Source organism: Macrotis lagotis, chromosome 3, assembly GCF_037893015.1.
Source record: "Macrotis lagotis isolate mMagLag1 chromosome 3, bilby.v1.9.chrom.fasta, whole genome shotgun sequence".
NCBI lineage: Eukaryota > Metazoa > Chordata > Mammalia > Peramelemorphia > Peramelidae > Macrotis > Macrotis lagotis.
In genome coordinates, this window is record NC_133660.1 from 78,508,942 (window position 1) to 78,533,580 (window position 24,639).

The window sequence follows — 24,639 nt, forward strand, 5'->3', positions numbered from 1 at the left end:
ACAAAATAGTATGGATTGGAGTGGGAAGGAGTGAGGAGGTTTAGTATCTGATACCAGAATGTGCCTAACAGAATTATACTATACTAAACTATAATGTATAGTTTATATCAAATTGCTTGCTTTCTTTTGGAGGGGGAAAGTGGAGGGAAGGAAGGAAACAATTTTAAACAAAAAAAAAATTTAAATATTAAATTGCTTTTACATGTAATTTTAAAAATAAAATACATAATTTTTAACAAAAATTGAATTTTATATGATATTTTAGATATAGGATCCTTGGCAAGTTACTTAATCTTTGAGTCTCAGTTTCCTCACCCATAACATGAGAAAATTAAGTGAACCTCGAGTCTCATGTTACTCACATATACACTTGGGGAAATAATGCTTTTAGTTCTTCCTCCCAAGGCCTTCTGTGAGCAAAGCACTTTTGCAAATGTTAAGACTTGGCAAGATTGAAATGTGGATTATTATTCTGATGATGAATGTGGCCAAACAGAGCAATCTCTACTACCTGAAAACAAAGAAATATTATGCTTCATCAGGAGGTTAGTAGTTGAACATTAAGTTTATGTTCCTAATAACTATTAGAAAATGAAAAAAAGAGCAATCAATCAATCACATTTTTAGGTATATAACAGTAAATTGTTTGAGTGTCTTAATATCAACAAATAGGACAGGACTCATGTAAAAATTGCTCAAAATTTCTGCACATTCCCTGTGAACGGAAAGAAAACTGGCTGAGGAGTCAGGGGTCCTAAGTGTCTCACTTTGATACTAACTCAGTATGCCCTCAGACAAACTGCTTAGACTTCATGAGCTTCAGTTTATCCATATTAAAAAAATGAAGCATTAGGACTAGATGACTTCTGAAATTCCTTTCAGGTCTAAATCTCTAATTCTGCATAAAAGAATTTGTCTCCTCTACATATGTATATTGACCAGTATAACCAAAATTTTATATAAATATAAAATATTACCTATATGTAAATAATTATGGTGCCAAAAAATCATTATCAAGTGTAACATAAAATAATGCTGTTATCTAGAAGAAGGAAAAAACCCAACAAAACACTTCAGAATTTAATGAACATTTTATAAAAATTATATCATATATCTCTTTCTTTTAATCCTAATTCCTCATACAGAAAATGACTGATCTGTAAACATGTTGAACAAAAATATATATGTACAATGTTAATCTGACTGTTCACTGCTAAGGGGAAGGGAGGAGGATGAAAGGAAACTTTGCAACTTAAAAATATACATATGCAAATGGTTCAATGTTGGAAAAAACTTTCATAATATGTATATGGAAAAATAAAATATCAATTAAAATACAGTCATGTCTACATAGGTCAACTGGAACAGTCATACTGAATTGCAGAAGAGTTCATTCAAACAAATTACAGGACATTTATTTTTCCCAATTGAACTGGCAAATTGATTAAAATATCTGATTGTTTAATTTGGGAGTATGACTCTGTAGTTCATTAAAAATTTCAAAAGAAAGAGAGGGCAAAACCAAACTGGTGGAGTATAGAATGTATTCTCATGAGCTCTCCCAATATTCTCCTCTAAGTAACTTTAAAATGCCTCAGAGTGAATTCAGTGGGATCATAGTCAGCAAAAGGTCAGGGTGAGCCCAAGGTGGGTAGAAGGAGAGATCTGTGACATGCAGGTAAACATCATTTTCAAAATCAGTTAAGAGTGGCAGAAGAAAAATTCTGTTAACAAACGAGATCAAGAGTAGAAAATTATGAAAAGATGATTAAAATAGACAAAAATACTAAAGAAAATAAAATTTAACTTTTTTTTTCCCTACTGAACAACAACAGTAAAGGAAAGATGGCTGGTCTTTCTCTATGTAATCTGAAACTATCCTTCAATCTGCAGTGATCTCCTGAAATCTCATCATCTTGTCTAAACAGATGACATTTAAGGCTACCCTTAAAAGCCACAATGGTTGTGTAATTCAGATTGCCCATACTTCCTAGTTCCCTGGAATGATTCTGTCTTATAGTGAGATAAGACTATTATCATGTGGAAGTTTACAACAGATGAAGCAAATTACTGGATCCCCCAGTATGCCCTCAGGAGTCACATTTTGTTAGTGATATGAACATTTCTGGTTTTTTTACTTCAGAATATGATGAACATTACATTAACTTTTTAATAAGTATCTCTTGTAAATTTCTTTTTTTAATTTTACATTTTATTTATTTACACATTACTAAAATAGTCTTATTGTAAGAATAAACATAATGCCCCCACCTCCCAAAAAATAATAAAAAAAACCACTAGAATTAAGGTGAAACAAAGAGGAAAAAATTGTGCTTCAGCCCCAGCTGTGTCTCTGGGGTGGATAGGATTCTTTATCATAAGTCTATCAGAGAAGTTACTTCCATTTATTTCCACTGTTACTGTTGCTGATTGTAACTCCCTCCATCCATTTCTCCCCACTACCATTTATTATATTTTCTTTCTCCTTTCACTATGAACCTCTTGAAAAGTGTTCTGTGGGGCAGCCGAATGGCAAAGTGGACAGAGCACTGGCCTTGGGGCCAGGAGGCCCCAAGCTTATATCCCACCTTAGATACCCAGAAACCACCCAGCCCTGTAGTCCCAGACAAGCCACCCAATCCTACCACCTTGCAAAAAAGTAAAAAAGAAAATGTTTTATATCTGACTATCCTCTCCCATTATCTACCCTCTCTATCACCTACACCCCCCTCCCCTGCCTTTGTCCCCTTTCTCGCATCCTCTTTCTCTCCTTTTCCTCTAGGTTTCTATACCCCCTTACGTGTGTACATTGTTTCCTCTCTGAGCCATTTCAGAGGAGAATAAAGGCTCCCTCATTTATCCTCACGTTCCCCCCCTTTATTGAAAAACTTTTTCTTGACTCTTTTAGATAATATACTTAGCCTATTCTATTTTACCCATCCCTTTCTTCCAATACATTCCCTTTTCACTGATTGTCTCCATTTTTACTATATATGTCTTCAAATTCAGCTCCTCCCTGTGCCTTGTCTAAATACATTCTTTCTAACTGCTCTAATGAATGAGAAGCTTCGTATGAGTTATCAATAATGTCTTCCCATGCAGGAATACAAGCAGTTCAGCATCATTAATACCTCATAATTTGCCCTGGGTCCACCCTCTTTATGCTTCACCTGAATTCTGTACTTGAAGATCAAACTTTCTTTACAACTCTGGCCATTTCAACAGTAACATTTGAAGTTTCCCTATTTCACTGAATGTCCATCTGGAAGACAGTGTTCAGTTTTGCTGGGCAATTGCTTCTCAGTTGTATTCCAAGCTCTTTTGTCTGCCAAAATATTATATTCTAAGCCCTATGATCCCTAAATTTTGTGTTATCCTGACTGTAACTCCACAATATTTGAATTATTTCACTCTAGCAGCCTATAATATTTTCTCTTTGATTTGGGAGTTCTGGAATTTGACTATAATATTCCTGAGGGTTATCTTTTGGGGATTTTTTGGAGATTGGTGGATTTTTTCAATTTCTATTTTGCCCTCTGTTTCTTAGGTATCAAGGAAATTTTCCTGTAGAAATTCTTTAAAAATGAAGTCAATGTTCATTTTCTGACCATGACTTTCAGGGAGCCTAATAATTTTTAAATTGTCTCTCCTGGATTTGTTTTCCAAATCAGTTTTTTTTCAATGAGATATAGCATGCTGTATTTTTCATTCTTTTGATATTTTTATTGTTTCTTGATTCCTTGCAAAGTCATCAGCTTCTTTAACTCCATTCTAAATTTGAAGGAATTGTTTTCTTCAGAGAGCTTTCTTATCACTGGTTCCATCTGGCCAATTTGCTTTTTAAGGTATTTTTTCCTCATTAACTTTTTGGATTGCTTTTTCCATTTGAACTAAACTGGTTTTTAACATGTTTTCCTCAGCATTTTTTTTCTCTCTCTTTGACTAAGCTACTGACCTGGTTTTCGTGTTTTTCCTGCATGCCTCTCAATTCTCTTCCCTATTTTCCCTCTTCCTCCCTTACTTGATTTTTAAAATATTTTTTAGCTCTGCCAAAACCTGAGCCCAATTCCTATTTTTCTTGGAGGCTTTGGATACAGAAACTTGGACTTTGTCATATTCTGAGTGGGTATTTTGATCCTCCATGGGACCAAAGAAATTGTCTATGGTCAGATTGCCTTTTTTTTAATTTTTTTTGTCAGATTTCTTTTTTTTACTGTTTACTCATTCCCCAGTCTATGCCTTGGTTTGGGGGTACTTCTCAGGTTTTTGAGTATTATTGGGGCATTCCCACAAGTACCACTGTTCCTTCAAGGTCTGACAAGAGGCTCTGACTGCTCTTCTGGCCTGTGCTGTGCTCTGTGGATGACCACAAGCACACCCCTCTAGCCTGGAGCTGTGCAGAGGGTTTCTGCTCTATGGCAATGGAAGGCCCTACATTGTGATCAGGGTCTGAATATGAACAAAGCACCAGAGTCCTGTCCTAAGGACAGAGGAGAGACTTCGACTGTCTCCCCCTACCCCCTTACCTTCCGTGGACTGAGTGCTCTCAGTCATTTCTTCTGATAGTCCATTTGCACTCTTAGGGTTCTGGAACAATACAGTAAAACTGGAATCTCTCAGCTGCCACTACCACCAGTTGTTTTATGGGTCACACTAAGGATGTGCTGAATATAGCTCTCTGTTGAGATAACCATGGCATTATCTTTTGTTCCAAGGATATGACATATCAAAGTATGAAACAATGTGAACATCATTAAAGGCATTGTGCATGATGAGAGTCACTCAGTTTGAGTGTCCTATTTCCAGTTTTGCACACAATGACAGTAAGCTGATTTTTGGCTCCTGGGGTTGTGACAAGCTGGTCAAGGTCTGGAACTTAATCAAATTGAAACTGAAGACAAACCACATTGGTCACACAGGTTACCTAAACATAGTGAAAGTTTTTCCTAATGGCTTTCTATGTGCATCTGGAGACCAAGTAACAAAATACTGAACCTAGAAGGCAGTACCAAGGTAAGATGAGTTTAAGCAAGAAGAAAGAAGGCTGAATCACCCTAGTGCACTTCCTTAGCCAGGTCTGCTGTTGGCCAGCCTCTATTTGTTAGTTGCAAAGAAAAGTTGGTATAAATGTGACAAATAAATCATAAACATTCAATAAAGAAGGCAACCTTAACTCAGATTTTTGTGGAGTTTTTGTTTGTTTTTATAAGAGATTTTGAAATAAAGTCCTTAATTTTCATCTTTTGAAAAAAAAAGTATAATTTCAAAAAAAAAGCCAGAATTAGTCAAATGGAACAAGAAGTATAAAATTCACTGATGAAAATAATTCCTTATAAAGAAAAACTGGTCAATTCAGGGAGGAGGGGAGGTATAAAAATTAATTGAATGAGAGAGTTTCTTTTTTAAATAACTTTTGTATTAACTACAAATTTGCAAATATTTTTAAATGCTATATTGTTCCTCTTAATTTGGCTTAAAACTTGATATTCCATCTTTTTGTTTATTTATTTTATACTATTACAATAATCTTGTTGTGAGAGTAATCACAAATCCCTCCCCCCCCAAAAAAAAAGATGAGAAATCTCAAGAATAGTGAGAGAGAGAGAAGAAAGTGTACATCAATCTCTGTTCAGATTCCAATGGTTCTTTCTCTGGATGAGTTGCCTTCATCAACATAAACACCAGAGAAATTGCTTCAATATTTTTCCCACAGTTGCTATCACTAGTGATATTTCCCTCCACTCTATTCCTTCCTACTCTCATCTATTCCATTCTCTCTCTCTCCTTTCATCCTGTCCCTATTCAGAAGTGCATTGTATTTGAGTACCCTCTCCCACAATCTTCCCTCTCTTCTATCACCTATTCCACCCTTCTTTCCCCCTATTCCAACTTATTGCATCCCTTTCCTTTCAGTTTTCTCTAGGGTAAGCTACATTTCTATACCCTATTAAGTGTGTATCTCTCTGAGTAATTTCTGATGAGAATGAATGTTCACTCATTCCCCCTATCCTTCCCCATTCCACTCCATTGTTAAAACTTTTTCTTGACTCTTATGTGAAATATCTTAGCCCCTTCTTCTTCTCCTTTCTTTTCCTCTCAGTAATTTCCTTTATCACCCATTAACTCCACATTTTTTACAATATTATACCATTATATTCAGCTCCTTCCTGTGCCTTGTCTATATATTCTCCTTCTAACTCCTCTTACAAAAGAGAAAATTCATATGAGTTATCAGTATCTTCTTCCCAAACAGTTAAAACATCATTAAGTTCTAAATAATTAGTCCCTCTCATCCACACCCTCCATGATTCACCTGAGTCCTCTACTTGGAGATCAAACTTTCTGTTCAGCTCTGGTTGTTTCAATAGGAAAGTTTGAAAGTCCCCCGTTTCATTGAAAGTCTATCTTTTCCCCTGAAAGAGGATGTTCAGTTTTGCTTTTGAAAATAGCATAGAATATCTGGATATCCAGAATGTCCAGAATAAGCCCTACAAGCCCTTAACATACATGCTGCCAGATCCTGTGTAATCCTGACTATAGAGTCACTGTAGTTTGAATTGTTTGTTTCTGACAGCTTTTAGAATTTGGCTATAATATTCCTGGAAGTTTGTCTTTTGGGATCTCTTTCAGGAGGTGATCAGTGAATCCTTCAATTTCTATTTTATCCTCTGCTTCTAGAATCTCAAGGCAATTTTCCTGTATTATTTCTTGAAAAGGGAAGTCTAGGCTCTTTTCTTTGTGTGTGACTTTCAGGTAGCCCAATAATTTTTAAATTATCTCTTCTAGATCTGTTTTCAAGTTCAGTTGTTTCTCCAATGAGATATTTCACAATTTCTTCTAATTTGGAGGTTTTTGGGGAATAGTTTTATTTCTTCCTGAGTTATCATAAAGTCATCAGCTTCCTTTAGTTCCATTCTGCATTTAAAGGAGTAATTTTCTTCAGAGAGCTTTTTTATCTCCTTTTCCAATTGGCCATTTCTGCTTTTTTAAGGCATTTTTCTCATTTTCTTCAGTATTTTTTTTATTTCTTTCATCAGGTTTCTGACTTGGTTTTCATGATTTATCTGCATTACTCATTTCTCCTCCCATTTTTCCTCTACCTACCTTAATTGTTTTTCAATTTCTTTTTTTGAGCTCATCCATAGCCTGAGCCCATTTTCTATTTCTCTTGGAAGTTTTGGATACAAAAGCTTTAATTTTGTCATGATCTATGTATGTATTTGATCCTCCATGTTACCAAATTAATTTTCTGTGATCATATTCTTCATTTTCTGTTGTTTGCTCGTTTCCTCAGCCTATGACTAATTGACTGCACTTCCAAGGCTTTGGGGTGGTTTTGGGGACAAACCACAAGGACCTTAATACCTCCAAGTTCTTATGAGAGACTCTGACTGCTCTCTTGCCTATGTTCAATCTCTCCCTTCTGTCCTAGACCTGTGAGGATGGTCCCTGTTTGGTTTTAGTGGTATTGTTTGGGCCCAGACTTTCAATTTGTTTCATGGGCCCAAACTTTCAATTATTTAAATCTGACTCTATTTGGCTGTTAAAGATCTCATTTCTAAAAAAATAGAGAGAATTGTCTCAAATGTGTAAGGTTATAAGTCATTCCTAAATTGATAAAAGATCAAAGGATATGAATAGACAATTTTCAAATGAAGAAATTAAAGTTATATAAATCATAAGAAAAATGCTCCAAATCATTTTTGATTAGAGAAATGCAATTTAAAACAACCATGAGATATCACCTCATACCTACTGGATTGGCTAAGATGAGAAAAAGGGAAAATGATTAGTGTTGGCAAAGTTGTGGGAGGATTGTGACATTGATGAATTGCTGGTAGAGTTGTATATGGATCCAACCTCTCTGGAGAGTAATATGGAACTTTACTCAAAAAGCAATAAAACTGTTCATTCCCTTTTGACCAAGAAATTCATATTCTAGTACTATATCCAGAAGAAATCAGAAAAAATGGGAAAAATCACACATGTTCCAAATTATTTCCAATTATTTATATCTGACTTTATTTGGGTGAGAAGTACTTTATAATTTTGTTTATACAGTTTTTCAGTTTGTCTTGGGAGTTTTAATAAAGGTCTCATTTCTAAAATATATAGAGAATTGCATTAAATTTATAAGGTTCTAATGCAACCTGACTTTTCCCAATTAGGGGAAAAGGATGTGAAGGGAGGGTGGAAGGAAACTTTGTAACGTAAAAGTATACATATGGAAAATGTCATCTGTAACCTGAGAAAAAATTGTGGAGTTTGAGCAAAGACCAAATACTGTTACACTCAATTTAAAAAATCTTATTATGTAATTTTACTATCTCTTATACTTCATTTTTCTCCTTAAGGATATTATATCTCTCTCATCACATTTAACCAAGATCAATGTATACCATGGAAATAATTTTAAAAACTGCCTTCTGTGGGGGGTGGGGGGGAGGGAAATGAGATTAGGGGGAAACAAATTCAAAATTAATTAATTAATTAAAATTTTAAAAAGCAACCTAATGAAAAATGAAAAACTAACTAAATAAATCTTTCTGAATATCTCTTATAATACAAGTATGGTTTTGATATCTTAATCAAGGGGAACACAAACCAATAAAGAAAACTAATAACGCATGTCCCTTGATGCATATTAATGTAAAAATTTTAAATAAAATATAGCCAAGAATATTAAAATAATATACTCAAAAATCATACACTATTTTAAGAAAACGAGCCAACTAGATGGAAAAGTAGATAGAACACTGGCCCTGAAGTCAAGAGGACTTGAGTTTAAAATCAGCCTTAGACACTTGACATTTACTTGCTGTTTGACCATGGACAAGTCACTTAACATTGATTGTCTCACATCCAGGGCCATCTCCAATCATCCCAATTCATATCTGGCCAATGGATCCAATAGGCCCTGGAGAAAAAATGAGACTGATGACATCATAACACCTCCTCATTGAAATCCAGTATACATGCATGTCATGGCATCACCTCCCTGAGGCCATGAACTTCTTCAAGAATGAAGGACATGCAACAACTACTACTGTAAATATTGATTACCCAGGAAAATGTGCTAGAATTAAGTGGGGGAAGAGATAGATGATAGTTATGGTTTTCCTCCAGAACAAAGAACACACAACAAACAAAAGAAAAACTATAAGCATAATTAACCATATCAACAACACAATCAACAAAAATCTTTTGAAAAACTACCTTATTCCTTTTAAACTAAGTAGAAATTATAGAAATCATAGAACTTTTCTTAAAATGTTAATTAGTATCTATTCAAAATCATCAATAATCACTTTCTACAATTTGAAACCTTCACACTAAGAATAGGATGAAGCAAATATATCCTCAAGTATCACCATTATTACTTAATTGTATAATAGAAATGATAGCTGAAGGAATAAGGCAATAAAAAATTAGAACAGTAAAAATATACAATGCAGAAACAAAATTATCAGTATTTTTTCAATACTGTGATGATATATGTAAAGAATCATAGAGAATCAGCTAAAAGTTCTTGAAATAATTAAAAACTTTAGTAAAGTTTCCAAATATAAAAGAAAACCTTTAAAATCATTATTGTTTCTATAGATTACCAACAAAACCCGGCAAAAAAGGATTCCATTAAAAATAATTGCAGACAAGATAAATACTTTTAAATTTACCTGCCAAGACATATTCAGCAATCATATGAACATAATTATAAAATAGTTTTTATACAAATTGACATATAATTGGAGTAATATTAATTACTTATATGGAATTTGAGCCAGTATTTAAAAATGACAATTTATCGTAAGTTAATTTACTTATTCATCCCAACAAACTATTGAATAGTTATTTTATAGAGCTGGAATTTTAATACCCAGTCATCTGGAAGAATAAAAGATCAACAATATCAAGGGAATTGATAAAAAAAAAATAAAGATTATGAAGGAAAGAAGACTAGGTGTAACAGATTTCAAATTATATTGTTCTGAAAACAATCTGGTACTGGTTAAAAAAATAGATTACTGGGGGGCAGCTAGGTAGCACAGTCGATAAAGCACAGGCCCTGGAATCAGAAGTACCTGGGTTCAAATCTGGTTTCCGACACCTAATAATTACCTAGCTGTGTGGCCTTGGGCAAGCCACTTAACCCCATCTGCCTTGCAAAAAAAAAAAAAACTAAAAAAATAGATTACTGGGGCATAGGTGGCACAGTGGATAGAGCACTGACCCTGGAGACAGGAGTACCTAAATTCAAATCTGGTCTCAGATACTTAATAATTACCCAGCTGTGTGACCTTGGGCAAGGCACTTAACCCCATAGCTTTGCAAAACCCTAAAAAAAATCGATTACTAAATCAGCAAAATAAATTAGGTATACAGTACAGTGTTGATGTGACAAAATCCAAGTTTTTGAGTTAAGAAATAATCATTCACTAAAGTGGTAAAAAAATGTTAAGTAGGTGGGCAAAAATAGGAATAGACCAACATCTCACATTTTATACCAAAATATGATCAAAATGGATTATTCAGAGTGATAAAGGAAGATATCATAAGTACATTGAGGAAGCATGTAAAAATTTATTGGTCATATTTATGGATAAGGGAAAAGTGCTGAAACAAGAGATAGAATCATGAAATAAAGTGGATAATGATGAGTATAAGAAATTAAATATTCTTGCACAAAACCAATGCATTCAAAATTAGAAGGAGCATAAGGTACTTGGGGGTTCTAGGATATTCAGCTAATTTCTCAGATGAAAGCCTCATTTCTCATATTAGATAGACAGATAGAGAGAGAGAAAGAGAGAGAGACACAGAGAGAGAGCTGAGCCAAATTCTTTTTAAATGAGTCATTCAGCAGTTGATAAATGGTCAAATGATACAGGCAAATTTCAGAACAAGAACTAAAAACTGACAATAAACACATACAAAAGCTCTCAATCACTAATAATTAGATACATTCAAATTAAACAACTCTAAGGCACACCACCTCATCTGTATCGAATCAGATAATATGACAAAAATAAAAAAAGACAAATGTCGCAGAAGGCACAGAAATATTGGAATGTGCATTACTGATGAAGTTATGAATTTGTTGTGAAGAACAAATTGAAAATATGCAAAATGAGTTATAAAGATGTGCAAATTCTATGACTTAATGAATGCTACTACTATTTGTGAAAGGAATCAAAGGAAAGAGAAAAAAGATCTATTTGTACAAAAATATTTATAGCTACTCTTTTTGTGTTGTCAAATAATTGAAAACTGAGAGGATTTCCATCAGTTGGGAAATTGCTGAACAAATAGTGGCATATGATTATGATGGAATACTATTGTGTTTTAAGAAATAAGGAATGGCATAGTTTCAGAAAATCCTGGGAAGACTTCAATGACCTGATGCAAAGTGAAGTAAAAAACAAAAGGACATTGTACACAGTAACAGCAATATTTTAACAATGTTCATCTATGAAAAACTTAGCCATTTTGATCAGGGTAATGATTTGAGACAATTCCAAGGACCCATGATGAATGATACTGTTCAACTCCACAGACAACTGATTAACTTTGATTCCAAAGTGAAGCATATTTTTTTACTTTCTTACCTTTTTCTTTGTATCATTTTTTTGCATCCTGACTAACATGGAAATATGAAAGACTTTCTATGTATAATTAATATATATTGCTTGCCTTCTCAAGTGGTGGAGGAGGGGAAGGATGGAGAGAAAAAAATGCAATTTAATTTTTAAAATGTTTTTCAAATCATAATTGGAATATATTTTAAAAAAATTATAAGTTCAAGAAATTATTTGGGGTCAAAAAATGTTTCCCCAGGGATAAGCACTTTTCAACCTGTTTTTCATCCTACTTAATTTGGTCTCAAACTTTTCCTGTAATCTTATTTTCTGCTATTCTCTAACATAAACCATCTTCTGATTATGATAAACCATGTAATTACTACTTTATTTTTGAAAACTAAAGATAACATCATGGAATGATTTGACACTCACCTCAAGTGTCAAATCATTCCATGATGTTATCTTTAGTTTTCCAGCCTAAACCAACCTCTCCCTCTGCTAAGCTTCTCTTTCATTCACTCTCAATGTCACACAAGATTTTCTATTTTAATTATTTTCCAATAATTGATTTTTTCCCTGATGGAGGGTTAGGCTGTAATGGTTTTGTTGGGCTCATTTTATTGTCTAATACACTCCTGGTCCTGCAATTTGTGCTCAATACATACTTGTGGTTCAATTAATTCTATTAACTTCTGCTTATCTGAAAAGGAATGTATTTCTTTCCATACAGTTTTGAGAGTTCTCCTTTGACACCAATATTGACTGGCAGGAAATAAAGCATTTTATAGTACTTTATAATATAGAAGGCTAAGTGGTTTCTATAAAAATGTTTTAATGGGTTATAAAGTACAAAATTTGTCTCAGTATAGATGCATTCTTAAAGGTTAGTCAAACATTAGTTTCACTAAGAGATTTATTTACATGAGCCAAAGTTAAAGGAGATATACATAGAACCATTGAAATTAACAATAGAAAATGCTGAAAACTAAAACATGGGACTAAATTGTCTTCCAATATGCAAGATCTTTATATCTCTCATGAAAAACATACACACAGAAGTGAAGGAGGTGAGAAATAAAGTGGGCAACAAGTATCACATTATATGAGCCAATGATGTAAATTGAATTTTTTGTGAATATACTGTAACTTGAACCCTATAATTATCATTTCTGTATGTTTCTTGCATATATTTTTGCTGTCTGTTCATATATATATATATATATATATATATATATATATATATAGAGAGAGAGAGAGAGAGAGAGAGAGAGTCCTTGAAAATTGATAATGCTTTTATCTTTCTTTTATCCCCAATGATTAGCACAGTATGTAGAACACATAGTAAAAGAGCTTTAAAAACTAATCTAGTTGGAGGGCTAAGTCTAAAAAAGACACACCCTTTTAATGTAATAATAGCTGACATTTATATAGTATTTTAAAGCTAACAAAATGCTTTATGAATATCTCATGTTATCCTTCTAACAGCACTGGCAGAAAGCTGCTACTATTATCCCTATTTTGGAGAAAATCTGAACTTATTCAGGGACAAATACCTAGTAATTATCTAATGCAAGATTTTAATTCAGTCTTTCTTACTCCAGGTTCAGGATTCTGTCCACTGTACTCCATCCACTGTCTTTATCCAAGGAATCTATAAGGAAAAAACTTAAAAGAAATTTTATATTGCATGAGATTATCACTAATAATCAAGTGAATAATTCATTAGTTAAACAATAATCAAATAACTAATCAAACAAACATTCCTTATGGTGATGGAGTTTATAAAAACCTTATAAGAGCTGACTAGTCCATCTTGGAAACTGATATTATACAGATAAAATTAGGGAAGAATATGATGCATATGCAAAGTTTTTACAGATTAAAACACAAAAGTTTAATAAAGGTAAACGTATTCAATCACGGTTCAAAATTGTGCTAAGGAAGTTGCCCAAGAATGGAGGTGAAGCTATCAAAAATGAAATTCCGGTCTTCTGGTTCACATGATTAAGAAGTTGGGAAATCATATTTTCAGTGCAACTTATAAACTTATGGCTTAAAAACAAGGGAAAAGTGACAAGCTTTATAAATAATATGAGAACAATAAATTATCTCATTATGTAGAAATGAACAACTAAATTCCTGTGGAACTTTTCATCCCTAAAAAATAAATGAATGATTGGATGGATGAATAAATAAATAATTTTATGGATATGTGCTTTAGGTCTGGTTGTGCTAGTCATGATCCTGTTCCCTATTCAAGGCACTGAGACCAAAGCTTACATGTTCTATAAGAAATACCTACCCATCCAGTTTAGGAAAATGATGTTGAAAGTGGTCTTGAGAAGAGATATAGTAACATTGAACTAGAGAGAGAAAACATAAAAAATTCACATAAATGTCATTATCAGGAAAATATTAAACAGTGAATTAAATGTTACCCTTGCGGTAAATGAAAAAAAAAAGAGATGTTAATCTTAAAAATATAGAGAGATCATTAAAGACAAAAGAATCTAGTGAGATAAAGATTGAATTATTCAGAGTCAAAAGAAAGTAAGGAAGAATAAAAATAAGATTCAGTAGATTCATTCACAGCATTCCCTTTTGGGTAAACCTATTTTCTCCATATGTTGTGCTAATTTTGCTAATTATTGATGAATACCTTTTAATATGTAGCCCTATAATAGGTAATTTACATAATTAAAATATATATCACCTGGCTAGTATATAGAAAGTAATCCTTTAAGTTAGGAGGGCATGGGTTCAATTTCTATCTCTAATATCTAATCTTATATGACTGGTCAAATAACTTAACCTCTCATTGTTCTAGGCAACTCTAAAATTTCCTGAGACTTATAAAAGCTTATAAGTTCCTGAGAAAATGAAAACTTCCATTGGTGAAAGGAATTTTGTTGCTTTGGTGTTGTTATAAAAATGAAATCAAAAGTTCAGTCCCTATTTCCTATTCATGTCCCCTTGTACATAAACAGTCACATTTACTGCTGGTGTGAACCTGGGTATATTGCTTGATGTTCATTTGGTGCAATTTATTTCATAGGGTTGAGATATAAAGCAATTGGGATAATAATTGTAAATCACTTACTACATTGTAGTTAGTCACAAGAAGAAGTCACAAGAGAAGTTAAGGGATATAGTGCTATATAAATGAAATTTTCAATCATCATCATCAATACTCTATGATCAATAGACTGTTGCTAATATTTACTGAGTTTGTAACATGTTCTGACTTAAGATCAGTTTGGCATCTATGTGGAGATTGGATTAGAGTGAATGAGATTTTAAGGCAGGACACTAATTAAGCTATTGCTCTATTTCAGGATGTAATTAACTCCTCCATAATGAAAATTTTCCACCAAAATCTTAATGACGATTAGAGTTATATAAGTATTTGTATGAAATAAACCACTTCACCACTGAACAACCTTTGAATTTCTAGGACTTAGTATTCATGTGTAGCAAAATCATTTAAACCAAATTGTTTTAAAATTGGTTAAAATTGGATAAATTTATATAAAAAATAAGTAACACATAAAATTTTTGCATGTCCATTTACACAGTTGTCTGTGTTTTCCTTTAGAAATATTCTTTTTTGTTTCTCCTCAGAAGACTTCCAAAGAAATGGATTTCTTCTAAAAATGAGCAAACAGATAGATTGATAAATGGATAGGTACTTAATATATATGTGTGTGTGTGTGTATGTGTATGTATATATATATATATATATATATATATATACATATATGTATATAGAAAGAGAGAGAGAGAAATATAGACAGACAACTTTAAGGTTATTAGCATATCAATATTGAATATTGACAGAGCCCAATATTTGAATATGTTCATTTGTAGTCACTAATAAAATAGCCAATGGAGAAAATACAAAGCCATAGAATTTAATTAATGTCCATATTTGCTTGATTAAGAGGCATTGTCATGAAAAAAAAATTCTGCAACCATTAGTTCAGTGTCTCAATGTTTTTTCTTACTTCTGATGATCTGTTTGAGAGAATATCAAGTATTACTCTCTAATGCATACTTTTGAGCTGTATAAGTAATATCAAAAGATATTCAGAGTTGTTTAAAAGTCAAAACAGCTCAAGTATCTTTAGGAATATTTGCTTTTGGTTGTTTTTTATTTGCTTTATTTTGCAAAGGAAAAACAGTTTTTGGAAGAGTACATATCAACACTATTTTCTATCTCCACAAAAAAGAACTATTGCTTTGTAGAAAATATCTATACATATATGGCATAATGAGCAATAAGTATTAACATGTATATATACATATTCACATACACAAATATTTATGTACAGGCACCTGTGGTATACTGTGTATGTAAATATATTAAAGGTTTGTATATGTTTATATTTATATACATATAGGGGCAACTAGGTGGTACAATGAATAAAACACTGCCATATTTGGAAAACCTGAGCTTAAATCATACCTAAGTCAATTTAGATGCTCTGTGATCCATAGAAAGTCACTTGGCTTTCTGTTTGTCTCAGCTTCTTCATTTGTAAAATGGAGATAATAAAAGTATTTACTTCCCAGGACTGTTGTGAATTTCAAATGAGATACTACTTATAACGTACTTGGCATATTGCATCCACTATACAAATATTATTAGCATCATCATTGTCACCATCATCATCATCATCATCATCATCATTATCATTATCCTTATTATTAGGAAGTTTGCACGTGTTGCATTATCTTTATATACTTGCAGGTATGCTTTTAATATGTCTATGTAGACTATATAGGGATGTACTACACATACATATGTGCATATGTGCAAACATATTATACAATATAAGTTAAAATACATACATAAATATATAATTTTTAAAGAAAGAAAAAAGTTGTATTAAGCACCTTTCCAAAAATAAGCCAGGTGATATACTTATGCATATGAATATGAGTGTATTTAGTCAAACTGAAAAATCTCATAAGCCTAAATTGTGCCAGAAACAACCAAGTATCAAATATATATATTTTTGATAAAGCGATGGAGCTAGGTGATTTTCCCAAGGGCACACAGGTAATTATTAAGTGTCTGGGGTCATATTTGTACTCAAGTCCTCCTGACTCCAGAACAAGGATATTTTTTAAAACAACTTTGAAAGAATTTTCAGAAAAGTGGGGAGATAACGTAAGCTATCATGGACTGAAAAGATAAATACAGGATAAATTGTAATCTTCAGAGAGAAGAGCATTAGAAATAAGTGTGAAAAAATTCTTGTAAAAGGTGGAATTTTAATTAGGGCTTGACAAAGGCAAGAAAGTCAGGAGACAGTGAGGAAGATGAGAAGGGGAGACATCCAGTCAAAGAAATGTCAGGATATAACCTGTCTTATTCAAGAAATAGCATATGGACCAGTGGGACCAAATCACAGAAAAGTCACACAGGAAAAAAATCACACAGTACACAGGTAAAAAATAATGTGCAAGAAGACTAGAAATAAAAAAAAAAAAACTTATGAAGTCTTTGAACACAAAGAGAGGAAAGTTAGGAATTGAGTAGGATTCGTGAAGAAAAATAATAGGTTCAATTTTGGATATGCTGCATATTACAATAAGATAAATAAGAAATTTAGATTAACAATCAGTTATGGATGACAGATTGCAAGTCACAAGAGAAGTTATGGGATAAGCACATGTTAGAATCTTCTGTATAAAGATAATTAATTTCATGGAAGCTTATGAGGCCACCAAGTGAAATAATGAAAGAGAAGGAATAGATGAGGGACCAGGAGAGAGGAGACTGAAGTGATCAGATAGGATAGAGGACAAACAAGAGAGAAGAAAGTTAGAAAGAAAAACTTATGAAGGAGTAAAGGGCAATCAATTATGTATCAAAGACTATATAGAGTGATAGAGATAGATGAGAAATGAAAAAAGGACAGTAGATTTGATAATAGATCATGTATTAATAGAAGAAAGATGCTTTAGTTGAACTTTGAGCTCAGAAAACATATTACAAAAAGTTAAAATAGGAATTAAAAAACGAACTAAAGATATCAATGGCTGTTGTTTTTTTTCTTATTCAGTCATCTCAATCTTATACAATACTTTGTGGTTCCATTTTGAGGTTTTCTTGCCAAAGAAAATATAGTGGTTTCCCATTTCCTTCACTAATTTATTTTACAGATCAGAAAATAAAGCAAACTGGGCTGTGACTTGCCTGGGGTCACAAAGCTATTAACTGTCTGAGATCAGATTTTAACTAATGAACAAGACCAGTCTTTTATTCACGGTACCACTATCAATTATAAAAGCCTTCTAAAAGAGTTTAGCCACAAAATCAAGAAACAAAATAGAGTGATTACTATTACAGTTTAATGTAAAGTAATTAGTAAGAGGTTTGGTTGAAAAAAGTCACTTTATTCTGAATTTAATAAATAAAGCAAACATTTCCATGATGTAGTAGAATAAAAAAAAAGAATGCACACGAAATTATTTTGCACAACTTGTTATTCCTTTTATATAATAAAATGACCATGTAACTTTCTTTTGTCCCTTTCTCTCTTCCTTCCCCATACCCTGAGAGAATGTTATCATTAGAAACAAATATGTATCTATGTATGTTTATACCTACTTCTATGCAGTTCTTTCTCTGCATATAGACAGTAGTTTTCTTCATAAGTACTTTGTAAGCTATTTCTGCTTCTTTATTAGTCAAAACGACTTAATTGCTCCAAGTTATTCTTAAAATAATATTACTGTTGCTGTATGAAAATTTTTCTTGATTCTACCCATTTCATTCATCATTATTTCATGCAAGTATATCTATATTTTTTGTCTTTCCTAATGACACTGTAGTGTTTCATCACAACCAAATGTAACAACTTGTTCAGTCATTCCCCAATTGATGGGCATACTCATAAATTCTATGTCTTTGCAACCACAAAGAGAGCTGTTATAAATATTTTATAATGTATAGGTTCTTTTCCTTTTTCCTTGATAATCATTAGAAATGAATCTAGGAGTCATATTGATGGGTCAAAGGGCATAATTATAAATTGCTTTCCAAAACAGTTTTGAGAATGGAGAGACACATGCATGTTTATAGGTAGTATTGAAGCAAAAATAGAAAGGGAAATATTAATTATTAGTGAGAGAATGAAAATAATAGAGGAACACACTGATAGAGAAAACTATATGGATTGGGGTCACCTGCATGCTCCAGGGGTATTTACATACATATATATCTTTATTTGTATCTTTATACACATGGTTTGTATAATGTGTATTTATGTATGTATATATTTGTGTTTACATATTCAATTAAAAATATTTATTGTGTCTGAGCACTATAGACATAAAAAGAGGTATAGGACTATCTTTGAAGGAGCGTATAATAATCTAATGGGGGAAAGTACATATGAACATGCAAGTATTTGTGTGTATACACATGTGTTTGTACATATTATGCATGTATATATGTATATCTACATATACTTGAAAACATATAGTAAAATTTTATGTTAAAGATTATAAAAATCAGAATTTTTCTGTTACATGTTACATATTCCATGAGATATGAAGCCTCATCATGATATTATTTGAAAGCAATATCTCTCAAATGCACTCCATAATAGAAAAATCCCAACCCTTTGGCCGATTATTGATGTATTTTATTACTTCTATTACATGTTACCCTTTGCCATCCTATGCCTCCAATAACTATTAGGCCATGTGAACCTGAGAAATGGGTTTAGGATTTTGATCAATTAGTCAAGAAACACCTATTGTACCTATAATATACCAATAGGTATACAAAGGATAGTGTCTGCTCTCAAGGAGCACACAGGTAAAAGAGGGAAGCAAAATACAAATTACTACCTGCAAACAAGATTTATACAAGATAAATTGCGAGGCATTCTCAGGTGGAAGATATTACTATTTTTAGGCTTATATATGTATAATCATATTGAACATACTTCCATATTCATCATATTATAAAAGAAGAATTAGCATAAAAGGGTAAAAAACCATGAGAAAGAAAAAAACACACCAATTTTTATGAAAAGTGAAAATAATGGACTCTGTTCTGCATTTAAACTTAATAGTACTTTCTCTGAATGTGAATAGTATTTTCCATCACAAGTCTTTTAGAATTGTCTTTAATTTTTGTACAGCTGACAGAACTAGGTCTTTCATAGTTTTGTAACACAATATTGTTGATATTACATACAATGTTCTCCTAGTTCACTCAACATCAGTTCATATAAATATTTCAAGGTTTTTCTGAAATCTACCTGCACATGATTTCTTAAAGAACAATAGTATACCATAACACATATACCACAATTTGATCATCATTCCCTAATTTATGGTTATCCCCTCTAATTACAATTCTTTGTTACTACAAAAAAGAGTTTCTATAAATATTTTTACACATGTGGGTCTTTACTTCTTTTTTATGACCTATGTGGGATGCAAATCTAATAGTGATATTGCTGGACCAAAGGATATGCATAGTTTTACTGGCTTTTGTAAATAGTTCCAAATAGTTCTCCAGAATGGTTGAATCAATTCAAGTCTTCCAATGCATTAGTGTTCCTATTGTCCTACATGCCCTCCAACACTGATCATTTTCCTTTTTTGTCATATTAGACAATTGATAGGTATGAGATGGTACTTCAGAACTGTTTTAATATACAATTCTGTAAACAATAATAGATTAGATTTTTATATGACTACAAGTATCTTTAATTCACTGTTTATATCTTTTGATCATTTATCAATAGTGGAAGAAAGGGATTACTAATCCTGGTGGACTGACAAAGGTTTATTGCTGAAGGGACAGTTTTAGTTGGAACCTGAAAATTTGAGAAGACCAAGAGGCAGAGATGAGGAGAAAAAGAATTACAGACATAAGGAAGCTGAAAATGCAGTCGGAAGATAGAATGCAAGGAAGTAGAAAGGAGGTCAGTGTCATTAGATGATATATGTATGAGTATAAAGCGTAAAAAGTTTCAGAAGGTAGGAATGGGTCAGATTTGATTATGATGGGGTTTATGTTCCAAAAAGAGAATTTCATAATAGGAATTGATAGAGATATACTAGGGTTTGTTACTAAACTCTACTGATAAGACAAAAAGCATCAGTTGGAAAGAGAAGAAATGACCAAGTTATTTTTTCTAGAATTAGAGAAATCATACAGAGTTGCAGAACATATTCTTATGTAAGACAATTCTCTAAGGGCAGCTCAGTGTCACAGTGGATAGAGTATCAATCTTGGATTCCGGAGGACCTAAGCTCAAATCCACCCTCAAAAAACTTATAATTACCTAGCTGTTTGACTTGGGCAAGTCATTTAACCCCGGGCAAGTCATTTTATCCCATTGCCTTGCAAAAAAAAACAAAACACAAAAAATGACAGTTTCTAGATCTACTTATTTTTTTTAAATAACAATATGAACATCCCTACTAAACAGCAATATATTAATAATAAAATCTCCAATATATGTTAAGTACTAAGCAAGAAGTAATCTTCATTAATGAAGAATTATCCTTTAATGAATCTGCAAAACTGTGTATTTGGGAATAATTATGATTTTAACTGCATATGTGGAAGTAAGTTGTATAGAACATTTTGAAACTGCTAAATCAAAGTAAAGGCACTGCACAAGCAAGTGAAAAATACGATGTATATGCCTCCTCAGAGGACAGTTCTGAATTTCTATCATGGTCAATGTGTTTGAAATGCATTCTGGAACCTTTTGGGTCATGTGTTTAATAAGCTGGGGTCTGGATATTTCCTCTAATGCACATGACTACTCAAACTTTTCCAAGATAGTAATTATGTGCCACAGATAAAGAACACAAACAATGAAAATCTGGAAGAAAAGAAGCCAAAAAAGTAATAATGTTAAAAGAAAATATAATCTTCATACATTCAGTAAATATTGATCATGAATTCTGGATCTTTAGAGATAGCATAAGAATTATAAGGGTGGGGGAGCAACAATATTAAGCTACAAGCTTTTAAGAAACATTTAGTAGCTAAATATAGCAATTCTAAAAAAAAATGGAAAATTTGGCAAGGACAAGGAGGAGAGATACAACCTCTGTTAACCTACCTTGAAAATTGTGAGGAGGTGGAGGGGGAAAATGGGAAAGGAAATAGATGTTCAGTAAAAAAGCATTCAAAGAATTCTTACAAAGATAACCCTATTTAAGCAAATTGTTCAAGACAGTCCAGACAACAGGACATAGGAAATTCAATATAGAAATACAAAAATGGGTACTTAATAAAGTAAATACAGATAATGTGATAAATTCCCCAGGAGAACAAAAGAAGGAAAAATTAAAGGAAAGACAATTAGAGGTTTTAATAAAAACAAGAATAGAATAACAATTAATAGAATAAAAGAATAGAGAAAAGGCAAGAGTGAACAACACCAATAGGTAAATATATCTTTGCTTTGTAACCTGAATTATTTTAACTTGGAATCAGGAAAATTTGGATTTCAATCTTGTCCTAGACATCTTCAAGCTTTGTGACTATGATCAAGTAACTTTACACATCTCAGTTTCTTCTGTTTTTTTATCTCAAAAATATGAATAGTAATATTTATAGCAATTACTTCTCAAGGTTCTTTCCAGAATCAAAGTATTTTTTTCAAATTACAGAGCATTAAATAGTATTTAAAATTTTTACTTTATTTTGAACTTAATAAAACAAACATTTTGGTAATATAGTATTAATAGAAAAATAAAGATGGTAGCTGCACATGAAACTGAAAATCTTTTATCTACAATTTGTTATTTCTTTTAAATATATAATAAAGTTACAATACTCTGTTTTCTTTTATCTCTCTCCTCACATTAGAGAGATGGCTACCATTAGGCACACACACTTATGCAAAATCATTCTATACGTAGTTATATTTATAAATTATTTTCCTCTGGAATTTGATAGTGTTGTCCTTTATAATCCATATATAGCTAACGGGTATTTATTATAGTTAAAATGGCTTACTTATTCAAAATTATTCTTAAAACAATACTGCTGTTTTTGTAAAGATTATTTTCCTGATTATTATATTAATATTACTAATAACATCATTGTTTATATTAGTAAAAGAGTTAGATAACAATTATCATTTCTGAAAACTGTGATTTTTGATGTCATAGAAATATACTTCATCTTCCTGGTCAAGGTAATTTACTTTTGAAAAAAATTATTCATCAGTGTCAGTCAAAAAGTTAGTCACTTCCAAGAATAATAGGTACCAAAAATACATACAAATCTTCTCTCTCCTAGTAGCAGCAGCTATGTTCCAATTATCCATCATACCACCTAGGGAACAGAATAGCAGTTACTTCATGTGTATATTCAGATAGGAGGAGCAAAAAATAAAGAGACAAATAGACTAGACTGTTGCAGAGAATAGTACAGGAAAAAATTAGTGAAGGATGACTTTCTTTCGAAAAGAAAAGCACATTATCATATTGTACTTTGACTTTTTGAAAGTTTAGTGGAAATATTATTGGTGATTTGAAGATTATAGCATACAAATGAAGTCATAGCTAAATCAAATTATTTAGTAGAAAAATCAGTGAAAAATTCATTTGGCATATATGCTCTGACATATTTTATTGTTCTAAATTTATCACTGCAAAGTTAGCATCTGCTTAACCAAATCTTTATTAGATAAAGCAACTGAGAGAATGAACCATGAAGTAATAATCTCAGTAAAGGAGAATAAAATAATTTGAAACACAAAATCCCTATTATTTTTCTAAGATATCTGAGTGTTACTTTTCAAGAGAGAAGGGAAACCTAAATGAGTTTATACCTGTAGGCTTTCCTCCTTCCCTCCTGTTATATTTGTTCTACCTGTTATTTTGTTTTCAGAATGAATCCACATTTATTTAATGATTCTTCTGAGAAGTCATGTCCTTGGTATGGCAGTTATGTTAACTCACTAACTAATAGTAACTGCACTGTCCCTGTTGGCAATTAAGTATTTTATATTAGTATTTGTTTATTGCCCATGTGGTATATGGCATTGCAGTTGGAATAGAGAAAGTTCAGTTATCTAAAATAATGTATGATGATAAGGTACAGGACAAATTTTACCCAGAATGAATAGTAATATATGCTCTAAAATACACAATCACAGTATCTTTATGTACATATTTTCCTTACCAACAAATTACACAGCTCTGTTAAATGTGGATTTGACTGGTATATATGGAATCTGTATATTAAGGTTACAATTATCAGTCTAAAATTAATCAGTTTTTGATCTTACCTAGTCTTTCATTAATTACATTCTTATGTTGATTCTTGGTATATTTGTGTGTTGACTTTGAAAATGCTTAAGATGTAAGAAATCCTATGGTCAATCCAGCATGGAAATATTTATTTTATGAGGGTACATTTGACAAGTGAGAATATGATATCTTTTATTTTTAGATACAGTTGGTTTGACTGGAATTACACTGGTTTCTATTAGGAAGACAAAGACAAGAGTATTCAGTCCATGGAAGGGATCAATTTGTAGTCAAAGAATTGACAAAATAAAGATGTAAATGAAGGAGGTTCAAAAGGAAGATTGCCAAGTAAGAAGCTGCCATTACATTCTTAAGACCTCAGAATAAGGAAACTGTTCATTTGCAAGAGCAAGAAAATCAAGAGTGACAGATTTAAAATCCTCAAATTGAATCCCAGGTTTTCTATTTATTAGTAGGATAATATTAAGCAAATCATGTGATCTCTTGAGACTACAGTAAAATGAGGTTATTTGACAAGATGCTCTCTGAGGTCTGTGACCACTCTAAATCCTCTTGTCTAGTTCCAAAAACAAAACAAAACAAAACAAATGAACAAAAACAGGTCAGGAAGCTGGCATACTTATTAATGATTTCAAGGAAAAGAATGTTCAACACGTTTCACAGACAATGCATTATCTCCAATGCCCAAGGTTCGAAGGGTTTTTCTTTGGGATTATAACAAAAATGTAAAGTACTCATAACTCAGAAGACTTTACTCTTCTGGTATCATTCAAAGGAGCACACTCAA

The 24,639-nt window shown here is 32.2% G+C and overlaps 1 pseudogene; it reads left to right on the forward strand.

Moving 5' to 3' along the window:
- The first annotated feature begins 1,672 nt into the window (after positions 1-1,672).
- LOC141519141 (small ribosomal subunit protein RACK1-like) lies at positions 1,673-4,993 on the forward strand (annotated as a pseudogene).
- Positions 4,994-24,639: the final 19,646 nt, after the last annotated feature.